This window comes from Helianthus annuus, chromosome 7 (genome assembly GCF_002127325.2).
Source record: "Helianthus annuus cultivar XRQ/B chromosome 7, HanXRQr2.0-SUNRISE, whole genome shotgun sequence".
Classification (NCBI taxonomy): Eukaryota; Viridiplantae; Streptophyta; class Magnoliopsida; order Asterales; family Asteraceae; genus Helianthus; species Helianthus annuus.
In genome coordinates this window covers 90,282,981-90,302,205 of record NC_035439.2, presented here as the reverse complement: position 1 = coordinate 90,302,205, position 19,225 = coordinate 90,282,981, and the positions used below count along the sequence as shown (strand labels likewise).

At 33.9% G+C, this 19,225-nt stretch overlaps 2 long non-coding RNA genes across 3 annotated transcripts; both read right to left on the bottom strand.

Annotated features, from left to right (window-relative positions):
• Positions 1 to 1,656: 1,656 nt before the first annotated feature.
• Positions 1,657 to 3,167, bottom strand: LOC118480600. Its single transcript, XR_004863497.1, has 2 exons — positions 2,982 to 3,167; positions 1,657 to 2,211 (listed from the first exon to the last, which is right to left on the bottom strand). It is a non-coding gene; the product is annotated as an uncharacterized LOC118480600 (long non-coding RNA).
• Positions 3,168 to 3,855: 688 nt separating this feature from the next.
• LOC118480599 lies at positions 3,856 to 5,305 on the bottom strand. Of its 2 annotated transcripts, XR_004863496.1 has the most exons (5): positions 5,063 to 5,298; positions 4,677 to 4,710; positions 4,501 to 4,581; positions 4,048 to 4,174; positions 3,856 to 3,942 (listed from the first exon to the last, which is right to left on the bottom strand). It is a non-coding gene; the product is annotated as an uncharacterized LOC118480599 (long non-coding RNA). The 2 variants fall into 2 exon arrangements; XR_004863495.1 differs by having other exon boundaries at positions 4,048 to 4,581; positions 5,063 to 5,305.
• Between the last annotated feature and the right edge of the window lie 13,920 nt (positions 5,306 to 19,225).

Below are 19,225 nucleotides of genomic sequence, written 5' to 3'. Positions count from 1 at the left end.
AGTTTCCATAACGTCATACATCATGACGTCGACATTTCCATACTATGAATCCATGCAAGTAGCATTACAAATTGAGCTCAATTACGGATCCATAAATATTAGAACACTTTGTGATTGTTCATTTATGCAAATATCATGACTAAACAATCTGTAATAAAACTTTGAAATGAAAGAAACGTTCCATTACTTTTTCTAATAAACAACTTAGGATACTGTAAGCATTTGAATACATGTGTAACGACTTACAACCTATCAGACACGATTCACGATTGACCCGTTTCATTTCCAATCGATGTGCACTCAACTTGTGGTGTTAGATTGTTTGCATTTTGGTTTTAAATAAGATTAAATAATATATATATTGCAAGAAAATGATTTGGTTTTAAATAAGATTAAATAATATATATATATATATATATATATTCCAAGAAAATGAAGGATATAGGAAAATAAAAGGTTCAATACAACATAATTCTAAAATCATGTATATATTTAAAATAAGTTTGAATTAAAAACAAAAAAAATGAATTACGATTAGAAAAATAATAAATATTTAAAGCAAACCAAGTGAAATTCCAAAATCATGTGAATTTCTATATCTTCGCGGGGCAGAATAAACCATACGTTCTCAAATTATAAAACATAGTTAACATAAATTATAAACTTAAAATATTAGTTTGTATACAAAGTTGAAAAAACAAAGGGTAAGTGGGTAACTACATATTAAGACCTATATAAATTAGCAAACCTTTTGTGCATAAGGACTTATAAGTTGTGCTTTGGGTGTTTTCCAAAAAAAAACTTGATTTTTTTGTTTTAACCCAAAGGTTTGTACATTTTTTAATTTTAACCCTACATAATTTGTTTTTTTAACTTTAACCCAAAACTTTTCATTATTTGCAATTTAACTTCACAACTTTTATCACTTATACTTTTCATCTTTTGCAAATTTTCGTTTTACGTATAGTTCTAAAATTTTCGAGTTAATACGACGCAACGTACATGTGTGGTTCAACGTTTTTACCTCTATTTTTCCATGTTTGACAGGTTCGTCGCAATACCCATATTATAGGTCGAGTCAGTGTTGGTTGTCGATGACGGTTGTGTGACATTAGTACTATTTGACACCGTTTTACGCCCCGTCGCAACGCGGGGTGTGCTTTGGGGATTTTTCTAAGAAAAAATTGTTATGCATATGGTTGTCGTAACTTTGGCTTTGGGAGTTTTCCAAAAAAAATTGATTTTTTTTTACTTTTCACCCTAAAGTATTTCATAAATTACTTTTAACCCAAAACTATTTGTTTTTTACTTTTAACCCAAAACTTTTTATCTTTTACAATCTATCCTCATAATTTTTTTTTACTTTCAACTTTGGTCCTTTATAGTTTTCATTTTCCGCAAATTTTGCGCTCTATGCTTGGTTCTAAATTTTGTGACTTAACACATCACAGCGTGCGTCTTTGGCTTAACGTTTTTACGTTTCGTTCTAAATTTTGCGAGTTAACACGACGCAACGTGCGTGTGTGGGTGAACGTTTTTACATCGTCTATTTTTACCCCGTTTGACAGGGTTAACATAACGTGTGGGTCGTAGATCGACTTAGTTATAAATAAAGAATCCCCGCCGCATTGCGGCGGGTCGTAATCCTAGTTTACATTAAACAACGAAAAAGTTAAATGTGATATTTAATAAACATCGAAAGAGTAATTACATATTACATTGAACAATGAAAGTTATATGTATCAACCAACAAATTACTACGAATAAAATGATGACATGGAGTGCAAACTCTGCTATAGGTTTTACTTCCTTAGCTCTTTGGTCAATAACAATATATTCTCCAATTTGGAAATCCTTTGATAGCGTATTCCTGTAGAAATGAATCAAAGATGCATGAATTGCCACTGTGTTGAAGCAACGGAGTTTCTTGCTAGTAATAAGAGCCAATCATAAAACTTTAATAATGTCCAAACACGAGCAAGAACTACCTCAACATTTGAATAGTAAAGTAACTGTATTTTTTAATAACAAAATTGCAGTTAGGAATAAATTAGCAAAGCAAAGGCCATTGTTGAGAAGTTTTACCTGGGTTCCATGAAAAAATCATGAAAGTTCAAAAAAGTGAGGAACACCTAATTAGTTTCACATGTGATAACACCATAGCGAAACCATCTCCATACACAAAGCTCACATCCAACGACGACAACAACACTGTGGTGAACATGGTGAATGAAGATGAGAGTCCGAGCAACTTCTACTTCCAAGACATCATTATGGTTATCCGATAAAACAAAAACAACCAACAAATATCGTCATGCAATTGTAAGACCACTAAAAATGCATTTGTGTTAAATCATAATAAAAAAACATATTACAAATTCATAATAAATGCAGATAAAATTAAGTTATATATAAAAACTAAAAATATGTGACTGTCCATAATAACCTAAATCATAAATTAAGTTATATATTAAAAAAACTAAGAAAATACTACACACATCTAATTCAAAACATCCATATACATGAAAGTTCTGGTTAATGAAGTTTTGAGCCAATGTTCCCCTGAGCAGAACTGAAACTCAAAGTCATCTCTTTTTTAATTAGAATACAATATTAATGTCTGTCAACAAAAATTATTATGCAAATTTAGCAAAAATAAAGATTACCCTAGGTGTCTAAAAATCATTTATTAAAGAAAATATCTTCTCAAATACACCTCGAACACGCTTAAGAAGATAAGGAATTCCTCGCTCGGCTTCAGTTATGGTGAGAGGGTAAAGAAACAGAGCAAGGCATGCCATTGCAATTATGCTAAAGGGTCCATATAAGTAGGGGCTTCAAAAATAAACAATTCCCAAGCCTTTGTATTACAAATTAAGACTTCAACAAATATGCATATTCAGCGGACCACATGTTATGTTACATAATTCAGTAAATTAAAAGAAAAACTTGTAGCTAAAGATAGAAAGAAAAAAGCTCACCTTTTCCTGCAATAGCCTCAAGCAGGGGCGGTTCTTAGTTAGGCTCTGGCAGGGCCACGGTTCGGGCAAGTTTTTCGGCCGTAGTGCTAATTTTCCACATTTCAATCGAATTTTTTTTATATATACCATGTTTGGCCCGGGCTTGCCCGGGCTTTTTTAGTGCCCGTGTCTTTCGGCCCTGGCACGTTCAACGGGCAAGATCCGCCATTGGCCTCAAGCAACTCGAGGACAGCAAGGGATCCAGCAAGATCATTAGCCCAAATATCATAAATACCTATCATTAGCAATGACCGAAAATTCTCCAACATATTTCACATCTGCAATAGAAATATATATACCTATTAGCATCAGCAGCACATCCTGGAGATAATTCCGAGCAATCAGTGCCACTGTAATAACCATAACATTCACAAATAGGTTGACCGTCAGATATCGAACCGTCAAGGAATGGTCTAACGTGGCCGAAGCATGAGATTGCTGCAACCGCCTCCGCCTCTGCGACTGCTTTCTCGCCCCATGTCAATGACGACCGGCAACTAATCTCCTGATTATACTAAATAATATATTGATTGCTACTGAAATTAAGAAACAAATTCCATAACAATATTTCTTCATTTTGTTGATAGGTCACTTAGATTTTTGCAGACAGTATGAAACGTTGTCATTACATATATATCGCATAGATGAAAGTAGGGTGATAATCCCATCCCATGTAAGCCATGATAACCAATAAGCCGTATCATAAAGCCCCATCATCGCCATCACCTATAAAGAAAACAATACAGAATTATGAGAAATTAGTTCAAATATGCAAACAAAATTAACATTAATATTTAAATATAAAAGCATAAAACCATGCATGAAACATGCCGTACCTTCACCAAGTCAACTCTCTATGACACATTTATTTCCTTATTCCTTCCCACATATCCTGTGAAGCTCCCAAGTAGCAGCCTGGATTCTAAGAACAAAACTTACATAGTAATGAATAACTTAAAAAACAATAAAATAAAAACCGAGTAGGCTTTCTAAACAAATTACACATTAAATAACTAAAATAATGCACCTTTCCAAAGCCTAAAAAAATTCTGGATACCGCAGTATATCAGCCACTAATTCATTAGGATTCATGTCCACTATAACATGAACTGTGTTAATCTGTCCTTTCCAGTTTTCCTTCAATTAGGCAAACCCTAGTGACCAAACAAAACAAATAAAATTGTTAAGACTGATTAAAAATAGAAAATGGAGACTTAAAGTTACCACCAAAAGCGTACAATCAATGCCAAGCTTATCTTCAAGGACTTAGAAAAGAAAAGCATGGGGCTGACGCAATCGAATGATTTATTTGACCCACCATCTAAATACCTAGTTTATACACATTGTAGACTTATTCCCATGCCTGTTTGGCATACCTTAACTCCACAATTAAAAGTTTATAAAAATCAAAGAATATAACTATCTTATGTTAGCAAATGAACAACATGAAGTGTTGGACTGTAAAGACAAACTAATATACCCAAGTTGTGATATGGATCTTTTCACAAATTCCCCTTCTTTGACTCAGTCTTGCTCTTATCATTGTAATCTTCTCTTCAACCTGAAATTGAGTAATATATGGGTAGTTACAACCACCAAAATCCACCTATAAGACTTAGTTTAAACAATTATTATAAGAAAACTTAAAATCTGTACCTGTGATTCGAAACCTTCAACCTTGCAACCTAGTCTGATCAAAATGAACACAAAACAAAACAGAATGAATTAGATCTTAATACCTAAAAAAACGTTATCGATGACATAAGGCCACGAAACAACGAACGTTAAAATAAAAAAAATTATAGGTAATTAACGTATGCAAACATGTTGATTGAAGACGAATGAAGGATCGAATGTATGTGGCAGATGGATGGGATGAGAGAAAGGGGTTTATGGAGAAAATAAACTATTGAAAGGAACAATTTGCATACCAATCAAGAGAGATCAGAATCATATGTATGAGATAATATACAAAATCAACTATTGAAAGAAACCACAATACAGAAAATTAGTGTCAATTAAATGAATCAAAGAAAATTAACCTTTAGATTGAAGAAGAAGGCTGGGTCGATCAAAATCGGAAGATTGAAATCTGCTAACAACCTTCATCTTCCTCAAAAAGATCGTTAGGGATTGTTTTTGGATGATCGAAAGCTGGTTCTATGGGGAGAAAGTAGACTGTTGTGAGTTGGAAGCGTATAGAAGAAGATGAAACCCTAATCGGAGTTGCCGTATTGGAGAAGATGAAAATGGGAAACAAAAGGACGTGTTCTTTGTTTATATATGGAACGAAAAAAAAGGACCCGAATTGCTAATATGGATCCCGTGTCGGGTCATCTCAAGGAATATGAGGAGATGTCCATTTTGACGGGAAAATGAGCTATGGAGGCCCTAGTAGGTGGACATGTGTCCCCTAATTAAGGCTTTTATTAGGTTGTATAGATTGGTAATAAGACGGTTCAAATCGGTCAAAAAAGACCGTTCAAGAATTTAATAATTCACCAATTTACTTTATTTACCATCAATTTAATTGAACGATTTATTTTGTTTTATCATTAAATTAATTCACCAATTTATTTTATTTTACCATCAATTTAATTCACCAATAATTGTTTAGATTCAATTTCATTTTAATTAGAATCCTATAAACACATAAAACAAATAAAAACAACATAACAAAATGAACCATATAAATTAACATAGTTAAAATAGCCGAATCATCTATTTTGACCTATTGTTTGAAGCATTCATTTTAACATAGTAAAAAAAAAATCCAAGCATATTCAGTTTAACACAAACAGAAACAAGCATCTAAAAACCTCCCTAGAGTTACTTCAACATCCTTTATCATCCAAGATAATCACAAGCCCCCTCGACCACCGGCTAGCTAGAATTCCTTTGACACTGGTCAAAACGTAGAAAATTGGCTATTAGCAACCATTAAAGATTAAAATAAACCAGGAACTCATGGAATCATGAGGACACAAAAATGCCAACCCAGAAATATAACATAAGTTATACCAACTAGAGTCAACATCAACACAAAGCCCTTTAGTGCTCCTAGGAACCCCTAATAATATAAGTTATCTCTTTGTCAAATGCTTTTAGGCGCACCTAGGCCTTGTTGTCAAAACGGATGAATGGGTCAAAGTATATTAACCATCAGTGAATAAAAAGACTATTCCGAGGCTCACTAAAGTGTTCTAAACAAATATTTATAAAAAAAAAAAAATAAGAAAAAAGGTACTTAAAAAAGAGTAGCATACTAATATACTTACCTTTATTCATCCTCCTTGCCATAACGAAAAGATGATATGAACACCTTTAAAGTACACTCTACAAATTCATTAATTTCACTTTGACGAACCATTCTGGCTTTATTTACTAGCAAAAACATAAAGATAGATAAAAGTTAGATTACAGGTTAATATACATTGTAGTTAGACGTATATAAGTTTGAGTGTATAAATATACTTACTATGTGTTCTTTGTTGCAAATCACAAAATCATACATAGCCATCATAACACAATAACCGCACTCCCATCCGTTAGGTTGTAGACGATGCTAAATAAGTAATTGAATTAACAAGTAATTAATTAAACTTTTTTTAAATATCCACATTGTATTCATCTAATAAACTTTAAATTTAAAATTTTCGTTTTCATAAAAATAAAAAATAGTATTTGACTCGTAAGTACATTTTAGACCTTTAACTTAAATTGTTAAATTTCGTTTTTTATAGATATAGAAAATAATATTTTTATAAAATTTCAAGAACCGTTTTTATAAAAAAATAGGATGTTAAGAGTTTATATCTTTATTAACTTTATATCATACTAAGTTCAGATTTTTAGTTCATAACTAATTTTATCTATATGAATCTACTTTTAACTTATAATCCCTAAAAATATGCAACACAATCTACTATGTATCTAGTCAAGTTGGTAAAGAATTCTTTTAAAACTGACTAATATTATCTATAACAATATACTTGAACTTATAATTCCTAAAAATCTGCAACACAATTTAGTATTTATCTAGTAAAGGTTGTAAATTTCTAGAGTATTTTATTTATATTACTTCCTACAAAAATTTTTATAAAAGAATTGTTTTTTTATAAAAACAAAATGTTTTGTTTACAAATAAAGTAAAAAAAAACTGTTTTACACATGTAAAGTTTTATTTTTTAATATAAAATAATAATCAAATGATAAAAAAATAAAAGATAAGTTGTTATAGTTGTAAAGTAAGATTATTTTGTTGGTTAAATGATAAAGTTTATAATTTTATTCTTTAAAGTTCATAACTTTTTTTTAAATATCCACATGGTACTCATACAATGAACTTTATGTTTAAAATTTTTGTTTTTATAAAAATACAAAATAGTAGTTTACTCGTAAGTACATTTTACACCTTTAACTTTAATTGTTGAATTTCGTTCTTATATATATATATATATATATATATATATATATATAAAGTTTATATTTTTATAAAATTTTATAAACAGATTTTATAAAAAAATAGGATGTTAAGAGTTTATATCTTTATTAACTTTATATCATAGTAAGTTCAATTTTTTAGTTTAGCTTTAAAGTTTATTACTTTATTATTTTTTAATTAAGAAATACAAATTATTAGATTAATATCCAAGAATAACTGCAATATTTTATAATTTCAGCTTAACTATATTTAACTGTAATATCTATTTATTGCAACTTTAGGATGTTAACTTATATAAGTTCACTTGACTTGTAAATTTAGGATACTAACTTTATTTCGAACTTTATTAATATGGTCAATAACTGCATTATATTAACACCAAAAATAAAGTTCAAATATAAAATAAACTTTATTCATACGTCTAGATCAAACATAATATCTGAAAAATGAAAAAAAAAACATAAAAACACTTGATAGATTTCATATTAGACTACATGAAATCTGTTCCGCTTTTAAATTGACACTCGAGGTATTTTTAATCACGTTTTCTGGTTTGTGCTTGAATTGGCAGTATCTTTTAATTTCTCTTCTTTCTCATTCTCCTCAGAATCATCTAAATTAATAACCTGATTTCATTTTCATTCAAAGAGTCTCTTGGATCTCTTCATTTGAGTCTCAAACTACTAATCCTTAAAAAGGACAAAAATTGAATACAAAAGTTAAAAAAAGATTAAATAAACTTTAAAATTACCTCTTCACTAAATTTACGTTGAAGATTAGACTTGTATGGACTAAACATTGCACCCTAAGAAATAATATCTAACACTTTTATCACCATCATCCTGCAATAAAACACACATATAATAACATAACGAACATGTTAATATGAAAGATATATGCAAAAATAATACTTAAAAACCAGCAAAATCAATACCTTAGAAGCTTGTTCGACAACTGAGTTGTTTAAATTGGCATGTTCATATGCAACTGAATCTGAAAAATCAAATAAGTTAACATTCACATAAAAGTAAATAAAAGAAAACAATTATTCACTGCTGCGATATAACAGAACTGACCTTAAAATTTTCAATCTCGCATGCTTGGTTTTTCGCAACAATTGAATTCAGAACTGGATCAAATTTTTAACTTTGTTTAGCAATAGATATAGGGGTGTCCTGCTATGTATTTATAGCAGTATCCATAGAAGTGTATTAGGGTTTATTTTAGATTTGCCACCCCTTTATTTAGGATGTTTGTTGTGGTTTGTTATAAGTTTTTATAAGATATATTTAAGTATAGATATTAGGCAGTTTTAATAAAATAAAATGTGGCACATAATATCTTCATTTTATGTTACGGTACTTTTAAGCATTTTTGTTTTTGTTTGCATAGATGGAGCCCATCTTTGTAGATTAGGCGCATTAGATCACAAGTATTAATTACTTGTACATTAAAGCATTATCAACTTGTACCTTTTAATCCGTGCGTCGATATTGAACAAGACAACTACCGAAACGCCGGCAAAAATGTGTAGGTTGTCATGCTATCTTTGGAGTTTTTTTAAACAGTATAGTTTATAAGATATGTCAAGAATACGTAAAAAAATTATAAGTTTGTTGTGGAGGGGTGAATTGTAACTAATTATCTGTAATTTTGTTAAAATCCGAGGGATTTAAGTGTAATAAGTTTAGGAGCTAAAAAATAAATAGTATTTAAAAGACCAAACTACCAACATGTTAGGGGTCTTTCTATAAATAAGAGGGGGGGGGGGGGTTCTTATTTTTTGGGTATCTTAAATTACCTCTCCCTCATGAATTATAATATAGTATAGATATTTTAACGTGTAGACAAACATAGAAAATTGAGAATTCGCTCCGAGGATCGAATCTTCAACCGCTGAATGCGTACGAACACGTGAAATGTGCAGAATCCAATCACGTGTGTAGATGAAACACAAAGACGTAATTATAAGTTGTTTTCTATTGATATTTGACAGTAGCAAAACCACGAAAACAAACGGGCAGAGCTTCGCCTCAAAGTCTGCTCAAAAGTTAAAAATGACCAAGACTCAACTACTATATATAGAGGTGTGGCTTCGTACGAAGCCTTATGTGGTCCCTTCGTACGAAGCTGCTGGTTTCATACGAAGCTACTTCAGCTTCACTTCATGCTCTCTTTTATTCATCATTAGTCTTGTATCATCTGTTTAAGTTACGATACGTGATTGACAGAAATGATAGACATTATGCACTCACAAAAATTTACCACTTTGGTGCATAGTAAAATTCTTCTTGAGTTACTATAACCTACAACACTTACTCTTAAATAGCATATCATTCTTCTTCTTCTTCAGAATTAGAAAAAGCAAAGAGAAAAGTATCACATAACCTATCGTTCATATATATTAACTAGGTTATCACCCGGGATTTTTCCGGGGCTCGAGAAAGTTACTTATTTTAAAAATTGTACTTAAATGTATAAATAAAAGGAATACAAAGAAGAATGATATATAGCTCATAAATCTATGTGTTGAGACCTCACTAAATTAAACATATTGTAGTCGCACTTAACTGTGTCATAGAACTACAAATTTATGATCAGTGGATGACTTGGTCCAATGTGTAAAACTAAAAATATATTATCAGTGGAGGACTTGGTCCAAACCTTATATTGTTGGTCGAAGTATGGATCTTTTTTATGTGAATAGATCATTTAATACCTCTGATAGATGGTCTATATAGCAGAGCAAAGTAGCCTCACATCTATCTGAATCACCACATCTTTTTCATTACATTCCCTCAAGGAGAAGCAATAAATAGTCGACAATACATAGTGTAAATAGTCATAGGATTGTCTTTTTTCTACAACCCACAAAACATATACACCTACAAAAGCCCCAACTCAAGAACCAAAACCCCCCAAGATAACCTAAAAAGGTTAAATAACGAATAAAAACCCCATAATGTGCAGAGACGAGCTTCGTTTAGTTAAGTTAATAGCACGCATCCAATACCTGCGAATTAAGATCAGTGGCGAAGCTTGACAATGAAGACGGAGGGTTGAAAACGTATATACCCAAAAATTTCCATAGAACTGGGGGTCGAAAACGTATATATCCAAAAATTTCTATACGAAAACTACATATATAACACTATTGAGCGAAAAGTTCGGGGGTCAGACTTTTTTTATATCAAGTGCTATGTTAAAGAGATTGTCAAGATAAAAAAATGGCCACAATTTCTAAACTCGAGGATACCTCTGATATCCATCATTTACTCGTAGGAAGAAGAAACGGTTTAGAAAATGAATGAGACACCAAGCGGTTCTGATGCAATCATTTTGAATTAGATTTTCAAATCATTATGATATTCCCACTTATCCGACTTCCCATAACGGTAGTTCAAATCGTTAAAGGAAACAAAACCAAAAAAACACTTCTAAGGCAAATCGAAAAACCATACCTAAAACCAATAGCTTAAGCAATTCCACAAACATGCACCCTAAGAAATAAATAACTAAGTGAATATGGTTGGAGTAACAAATGTTGCTGACAAAAGTTTATGCAAATTGCGATGTGAGATAGGGATGAACAAATGGTACCGGGTACCGGTATCGAATTTCTCGAACCGACTCAATTTTCGGTATCGACACTTCGTGTTTTCGGTACTGAACCGTACTGTGTACCGGTATTACCTTCAACTATTGGTTCGTACCGTACTGGGCATTTTCGGTACCAGTATATAATAGATTTCTAACATTTGGATGAATAGTGCATAAATTATCTTTTTGTGTTTTTTGTTTTGTTTTTTTTCATAAGCATACTAAAATTTCGGGATTTCGAATTTTGTACATACTTTCGGTTTTTTATAATTCAGCCACAAGAGTAAAATGAGTTTAGTTTTTTTCGGTTTAAGTTTTAAATATTGATTTTATTGGAAACGGTGTCGTTATTTGCTTTTATGGTTTCCGATTAGTGTAGGTCCGTTTTTCTCGGAGGATCTGATACGTAACCTATCCTTGTTTATCACAACCACTATCACGGGTGCGGAATCCCCGTAAAGGTGCAAACCACAAACGTAAAGCGGATAGCACAAACAGATAATCAAAGATTCACTTGGATTAAAAAGATGAGAACAAACTGCAAACACATACACCCAATGCTTGACGATAAACTCTCAGTTTCTCTCTATGCTCTCATGGACTAAACTGTGAAACATACCAAGTATATTTATCCTAACCAACGGCGAAATCCCATATGACGAAAACCATGTGTGATGAAATCAAGGATTTCGCCACACACATACTGACGAAAACAAGGGGAGTTCGCCATATATGATTCCTGACGAAATCATGGATTTCGTCAAAACCAAACATGGACAGAAATCACTTAGGCATGGACAGTAAAGCATGATTACATAAACTCTAAACATAATGCACACTAGCATTAGGTTAAGATACAAATACAAAGACAAGACGTCATACAAAGTAGGATGTGAGGATATCCGACTAGGTAGACATGACGGAACATACAGACTCGTTTACAAAAGACCGTTTAACATACAACGAAACAAGACAAGTTACAGACACATAAATGCACTAACAAACTCCCCCTTGTCTGTTGCTTGGTCTTCGATCTTTGAGTCTTCAGTCTTAGTGTTTTGCTGACCAGGTGCTTCCGGCATGAATACCACGATAAAAGCAGAAGCAAGTGACACGTTGGAACAGTAAAGCTTGTTGAGCGTATTGGTCTTCATAGAAGATATCATGCCGAAACAGTTTGTTGATGTCGGCCGCAAACATGTTGACAATCCACATCAGATCTAGCATGCAGAAGTTTTCCTGATCTTTAAATACAATCACCGCTTCATGCGTATCCGAATCGTAACACCATAACCGCATGTTCCCCAAGAAATTTTGTTTCATCGGCATCAGCGGAATTTTATCCATGACTTTTGGCGGCTGATAGATTAGCTTGTATCGACCTGTGTTGGTCTCTGGATCTAACGTATACTTGATCTGCTGATAGACCGGAAACTGCGGTTTGTATAGTTCATCTTTCCACCCGTTTCGACGATTGAATCTCAATCTCTTTTCGAACAAAGTTTCTCCATCATAGTTTGAGCGATTGATCAGTTTCAACTTCGTTAAGGCAGCAGCATCATAGAATGGCAGAGATGAGATACTCAGCAACGAATTGAAATACTGGATACCGTGTTCGCGCTTGATGGCCACACAGTGAATATCCTTCACGAACATCCAGCTGAGTATCTTTTCATGTGGCTTTTCTTTTACGTATTGCATGTAATCAACTTGCGCTTCCGGAGGAGTTGGTTTCTCGATCTTCGACCAAAAGCTTTTTCTCCATTCTTGGAATGCGTCTGTCGGATTGTCTGAAGAATCACGTTTATTAAATTGCTCGTTGATGTCTTCAAGATTCTTTTTTAGCCATTCTTTATCGAACGGATCAAACTCCGTTTCGTCAGCACGAACGTAAGTTGATTTACTCGATTTGCCTTCAAAAACTATTTCATCCAGATTCTCGGTGTCAGCTGTTTCCGGTTCAATTGGCATTTGATCAGTCACAGCATCATCAACTGTTTTCATTTCTTCCAAAGCTAGTTTCTTCTCATATGATAAATCATCCACCAACTCCCCTTCTTCTAAAATTTCTCTAGATACAGGAGGTACAACCTGTAAAGCAATATCAGAAGAGCTAATAACATTAGAAGTACCAGCCATGTCACTTTCCACGTAGGAAGTGCTTTCGAACATTTGCATTTCAGCTTGTGCACTACTCGATGTTCCTTGAGAAGATTTGACTTGTGGAGGCTGGTAAACTACGATCTGTGTAGATGTAGAGGCTGGAGGTTGTTGAGCTGCAGCTGAGGGATCTGGATTCCCTTGATCTTCAGAATCATGATCATGCTTCTTCAACAGTTCCTGTTGCTTGCATTGTTCATCCCACAAAACAACAACACGTTTTCTGACGTTTTCGAAATTATTATTCATAGTCCTAACTCCATTAGCAATAGTTTTATTTCGACTGTCGTACCACACCCTGATTTCACTATACTTTGCCTTGAGCGTTTCAACAGATTGTTGAAGAACACCACTGATTTTTCTGAAATGATTCATCTTTAACCCACGATCATTATCAGCCGCTTTTAGCCTTTCATTTTCAGCTTTAAGTTGATCGATCTCGGCTTGTTGGCATCCTATAATAGTTTGTTGTTGTTCAACAGTGGACTTCAACGTATTTATTTCCACCAGTTGACTGAGTTAATCATTCTTGGTGATCCGATCTGCAGCAGCTTCAAGTTGAGAAAATAAGAAATTGTTCTTTTCATCTTGAGACATTTCCGAGAATTGCCTTTGACGTTCAGAACTAGGCTGAGATGTAGTCGCTCTGATTACAGAAGCCATTGATCTTTGTGGAGCAGCTTGAGGAGTCACTACAGGAGTTTCAGGTGTCGCACTCACTGTAGGAGTTGGTTCTGTAGACCTCGGAGGAGACAACACCATTGTAGACGCTTCTTCAGCTGTGAATCTAAGGTTTGGATCCATTGCAGCTTCCTGTATAGGCTCTTTAGGAACGGATTGCCGAGCAGACGAGGAAGTACCAATGTACTTTCTAGCTTTCTTCTTGCGAAGGACATCCGTTTTCTTTTTCTTCAAACGTTCGGTCTCAGTATCCGACGGGACATAATCAGTATCCTTTTCAGATTCCTCGGTTTGTATTCTATGAATGCCCCGAACACCACGATCATTTGTGAAGAATTCATATCCATGTTCTGGCTGATTATCGGGCTCAGAATCTGCTTGTTCATCTCCACCAGCACTACTTGCGCCAGGTGCACTAGCTGCTGTCGCTCCAGCATCACCACCATCACCACTTTCCTCATCACCATCACTATCATACGAATCATATGAATCACGCTTGCGCTTGAACTTGCCTTTCATCATCTTTTCTAACTTGGGTGCCTCATTATCACTATCACTATCATTATGACACCACTTGTCATTAGCAGGAGCCTCATAGTTTCTATTTCTGAGTGCACCAAACATCTTCCTTGGAGGGTCAGACTCTTGATATTTCTTAGCAGAGTGACCTTTGAATAACTTAAAGGAATGTTCCAACATAGTTTCAATCTTGAGACGGTCGTTGTCAGCTTTGGGAAGATAGGGGTGTTGAGCATTCATGATCATTTGCATGAATCTCGGATACATCCAGAATTTGTTGCCGGACGTCCGAGATCCAGTTCTTCGTAGGTTGTCTTTCATGTTTGCGAATAAGAACTGTGAGATGCTGAATTGCTTATTCAAAACAAGCGCGACCATCAAACCGATGAGATCGTTTCCGGCCATATCATAACCTGCACGGTTTTTGCCTAAACATTGAATAAGTACATGCAGCAAGAACTTGTACCGCATAGGCAATGAAGCTTTGTTGATTTGCCCAGCAAAAATATCAGCAACACATTTCATCCTGAGCAGACATCTGCGCGTGCACATGATTGGTACAGAGAATGGAGCATCAGCAACATCTTGAAGTTCCAAAACAGCGTTAAGAATCTCTGGAGCTACATCCACATTCAGCTTATTAACCTGCCCTCGAATCACCTCCTTTCCATCAACTTCCAGTATCTGAGCAGTTTCCCAGAATGCTTTAATCAATGTCTTATACACTGGTGTTGAGAAAGTAACGGCCTTGTTTATCCGTGATTCCCGTAGCCAATGCATGATTTCCTTGAAATCGTCAAACTTTCCTTCCGGATCAAGATGAGCAACCATATTATGTCGCGGTTCTGACATGATTTCTTCTTTGGTCTTGTAGGTTTTCTTTGTGGCGGGTTTGCGTGATTTCGAAGCCATTATGTGTATGACAAGTACACGTAATGAGAGCGAGGTATGTGACACTTATAAATACATATATGTATACATATTTCATGTATATTTTGAACATTAATCATGTATAAATATATATACTGTATAAGGGTTGCATATTGGACATTTGAAAATTTTTCTAAGTGTTTGAGTGATTGTCCCTGTGACGAAATCAAGGAGTTAGCCACACACTCATATGACGAAATCAGGGATGACGAAATCAGGGATTTCGCCGTTTTAAACAATTTTGGGATTTCGTCAATTAAGGATTTCGTCATTTGGGGATTTCGGCAAAAGTTAGGGTTTTGTCATTTGGGGGGTTTTTGTCAATTCCTGTTTTCGTTAATTTGTGGTTTTCATCAATTTTGTCGGTGTACATCATCAATTTTGGGTTTTCGTCAATTTGGGATTTCACCAATTTGGGGTTTTCGTCCATTTGGTGAAACCCAGTTGTTTAATCAACCATTGAAACCCAACACCCGGATAATTTTAACCCAAAACACCCTTGTCAAACAAACTCAAATCCAAATAACAAACATATGGCCTAAAATACTAAGAAGAACCCAAACCCAAAACCCTGATGTTCATACAGATTTCCAAACAAAAACCAAAGATAACACAGTTACATTCAAATGATAAACAACATTTAGTTATATACAAATGAAATAAACAGACATCATCAAGTTAATGAGGGTTTTAAACAACACAATGATAAAAAAACAGTGGGTTTAGAGATTCCGATCATGATGTTGATCCATTTTAGTACCTTTGTTTGGTACAAAATCATAGAGAATCAAAGAAGTCTCGAAGTCGGTTAATGGGATATTCGCCGGGTTGAAGATGATGAATAGTGACGAGTTTTGTGAAAAAGGTGATTTTGAAACTGACGAACAATAACGCACATAGGACCCCTTTTATACTCTGGTCCCCTCGGCGAACATTCAAAAGCGACAAAAACACTTTGGGCCTGACGAAATCACTTGTTGGGCCAATATATGTCAGCCCATGAGTGATCATGATGAAATCACCAATTAAGGTCTTCGTTGATCAGTCAAACCAAAATGTGTTTTCATTTGTGACACATGTGCTGCCACGGCCATCAAACAAATACCAAATCAATGAAATATTGCGTTTCATACTTGGGATTTGTAAAAATATGTGTATCGTTTGCACATATCAATTCTTGTTCGATTTCGGGCTTTCAATTTCTTTCTAGAAGGTTATACGCGATCTGATGCGTAAATATAACCAGTTTAATGCAACAAACACTCCGGAACAATGACATAGGCTTAACATACCTTAAATAACCTCTACATAACTTAGAAATAAGTTTTGGATGGTTTGGTATGCCGAAATCAAGTTTATTCGCTTACAGGGACTAATTTCGAAAAACTGTGAAAGTATGTCGATTTGTACTGTAACGAACATTCCGGAACATGACCATAAGTTAAACATACCCTAAATATCCTTTACATAGCTTAGAAATAGGCTTTGAGGGGTTCGGTGTGCTAAAATAAACTTTTTGGTCATTCCGGGACTAAAAGCGTCAAAAAGTGCATAAGTTTGCATTTTTGCGCATATCTTACGTTCTGAATACATCCGGACATCCAAAACTTTTTGTAATCATAAATTTATGTGAACCATTTGTAACCTTTGATCTATGTGAACTATTTGTAACTGTTTGAACCATTGGGATTAAGGGAAGTGATTAGGTAACGGGGCAGGTGTAATGTATTAAAAGCATGGTGGATACGCCGCTGGTACTTCCGATACATAAGTGCTTTTAGCACATTATATACCGTTGCGTTATCTAGATCACTTGGGCAAATGTTATCAAAACAAAGTTATAATACAAGGTTTTTCTATCAATATATATATATATATATATATATATATGAGTAAAGGGGAAGGTTCATTTGAGAAGAAAATTTTATTGAGAAGAAAAAGAATAAAAGGGTATAATTGTAAAACATTAAATAGTTTTTTTTTCTCATCTCATTTATTATTATGTTTGACTAATTAATTAGTCATTAAGACTATAAGCCTCCACACTAAATATTTTTGCCTACACACATCAAAAGTTATCCTACACATTTCGAAATTTATCCTACACATATTGAAATTTGTCCTACACAACTCGTAATTTATCCTACACGTCTCGTATTTATCCTACACTATAAATGAATTTTTATTTTTATTTTTTGTGAAAAATATATATCTTAAAAATAAGTTACAAATTTAATATAGTTAATTATTAAAGATGAAACTACCAATTAATGATGTATGTAAGTTTACTAATATACCCTTATAGTTACATTAAGTACAAATATTAAATGAAGTCTAATGAAACATTTCTATTGGTTGAAATTTCTTCTTTTTTCTTCTTACATAGAATTTCTTCTCATTTGAACCTTCCACTATGAGTAAATTACAAGTTTTGTCCTTTATGTTTACATCAAATTGCAGGCGCTGTCCTTTTAACCAAAAGTTTACAGGCGGTGTCCTTAACCTTTCAAAATTTTGCACGTTTTATCCTTTAGACCAAACCTAGTTAGAAATCTAATTTAAAAACCGTCATGTGCAATGCACATGCGGGTAAAATGGTAATTTCCCTCTCAACCCTTTCAAACTAACACTCACTCATCATCTTCCCCAAATCCTCCAAATCAATCCTCTTCTATCCACCTCAACTAACAAATCCTTCTAATCATTCTTATTCGGCCTCAAAGTTGTTGTAGAGAAGATTGTCGGAATCGACCTCGGAACTACTAATTCCGTCGTCGGAGCGATGGAAGGCGGTAAGCCGGTTATTGTGACGAACGCAAGATTTACACGGGGCCTGTGTTGGGTTCAATCTTCAATGAAGAAGTGGAAGGGTGTTTGTTTGTGGTTGCATCAGGATTCATGATGTTAAAGAGAGTGACTTATATTTAAGATGCAGGAGTCGGCCCACAATCGATCGGAGTTACCGATTGTGTTATGACGGGATTGAGAGTAATCTCCGGGAGTCGAATTTGGATGATGATGATATACTGGGAGTCGGGCGAATGTGGATGATTTTCAGTGGTTGCGAGCTGTTCAGTCACCAAACTGGTCAATTCTGCCAGAAAGTCAACACATTGATACAATGAGCATTTGAAATTTCTTTGTTCAGAGATGCTTTCTTGTGATTTAAATTGCTATGCATGTATGATTTTATTTGGTGATCATTATCATTATCATTATAAGATTGAAGCGGTCATTGGTGGTTGGAGTTACACGCAGGTTAAACCCAAGAAATTTTGGGAAGATAATGGAGTGAGTGTTGATTTTGAAAGGGTTGAGAGGGAATTACCATTTTACCCTCATGTGCATTTTGCACATGACAGATTTTAACCGAGATTTTTAACCAAGTTTGGCCTAAAGGACAAAACGTGCAAGATTTTAAAAGATTAAGGACACCGCCTGTAAAGTTTTGGCCAAAAGGACAACACCTGCAATTTGATGTAAACATAAAGGACAAAACTTGTAATTTACTCTATATATATATAGGATAAGGATCATTATAGAACACTAATTATTGTGAGAACAAAAAGAACAACTCTAAATCACTAGATTTTGGAATTTAAGGTTCATATTTCTTAAATTTTATGTTTCTTACATTCATATGTGTATTATATATACATAAAAAATCATATATTTTTCCCTACACATAGTCTACATACATGTAGGTAATTTAGCCTACACATAACCTACATCTGTGTAGGTTATTTAAAAACTGAAGATTTTTCATATTTTGTTTTAAATTCTAGTGTGAGAAACAATAAATCTTACATTTATAACATTTTCATTTACTTTTTAGGTTTTTAGGATTGAAAAAATGAGTGATTAATTTTGT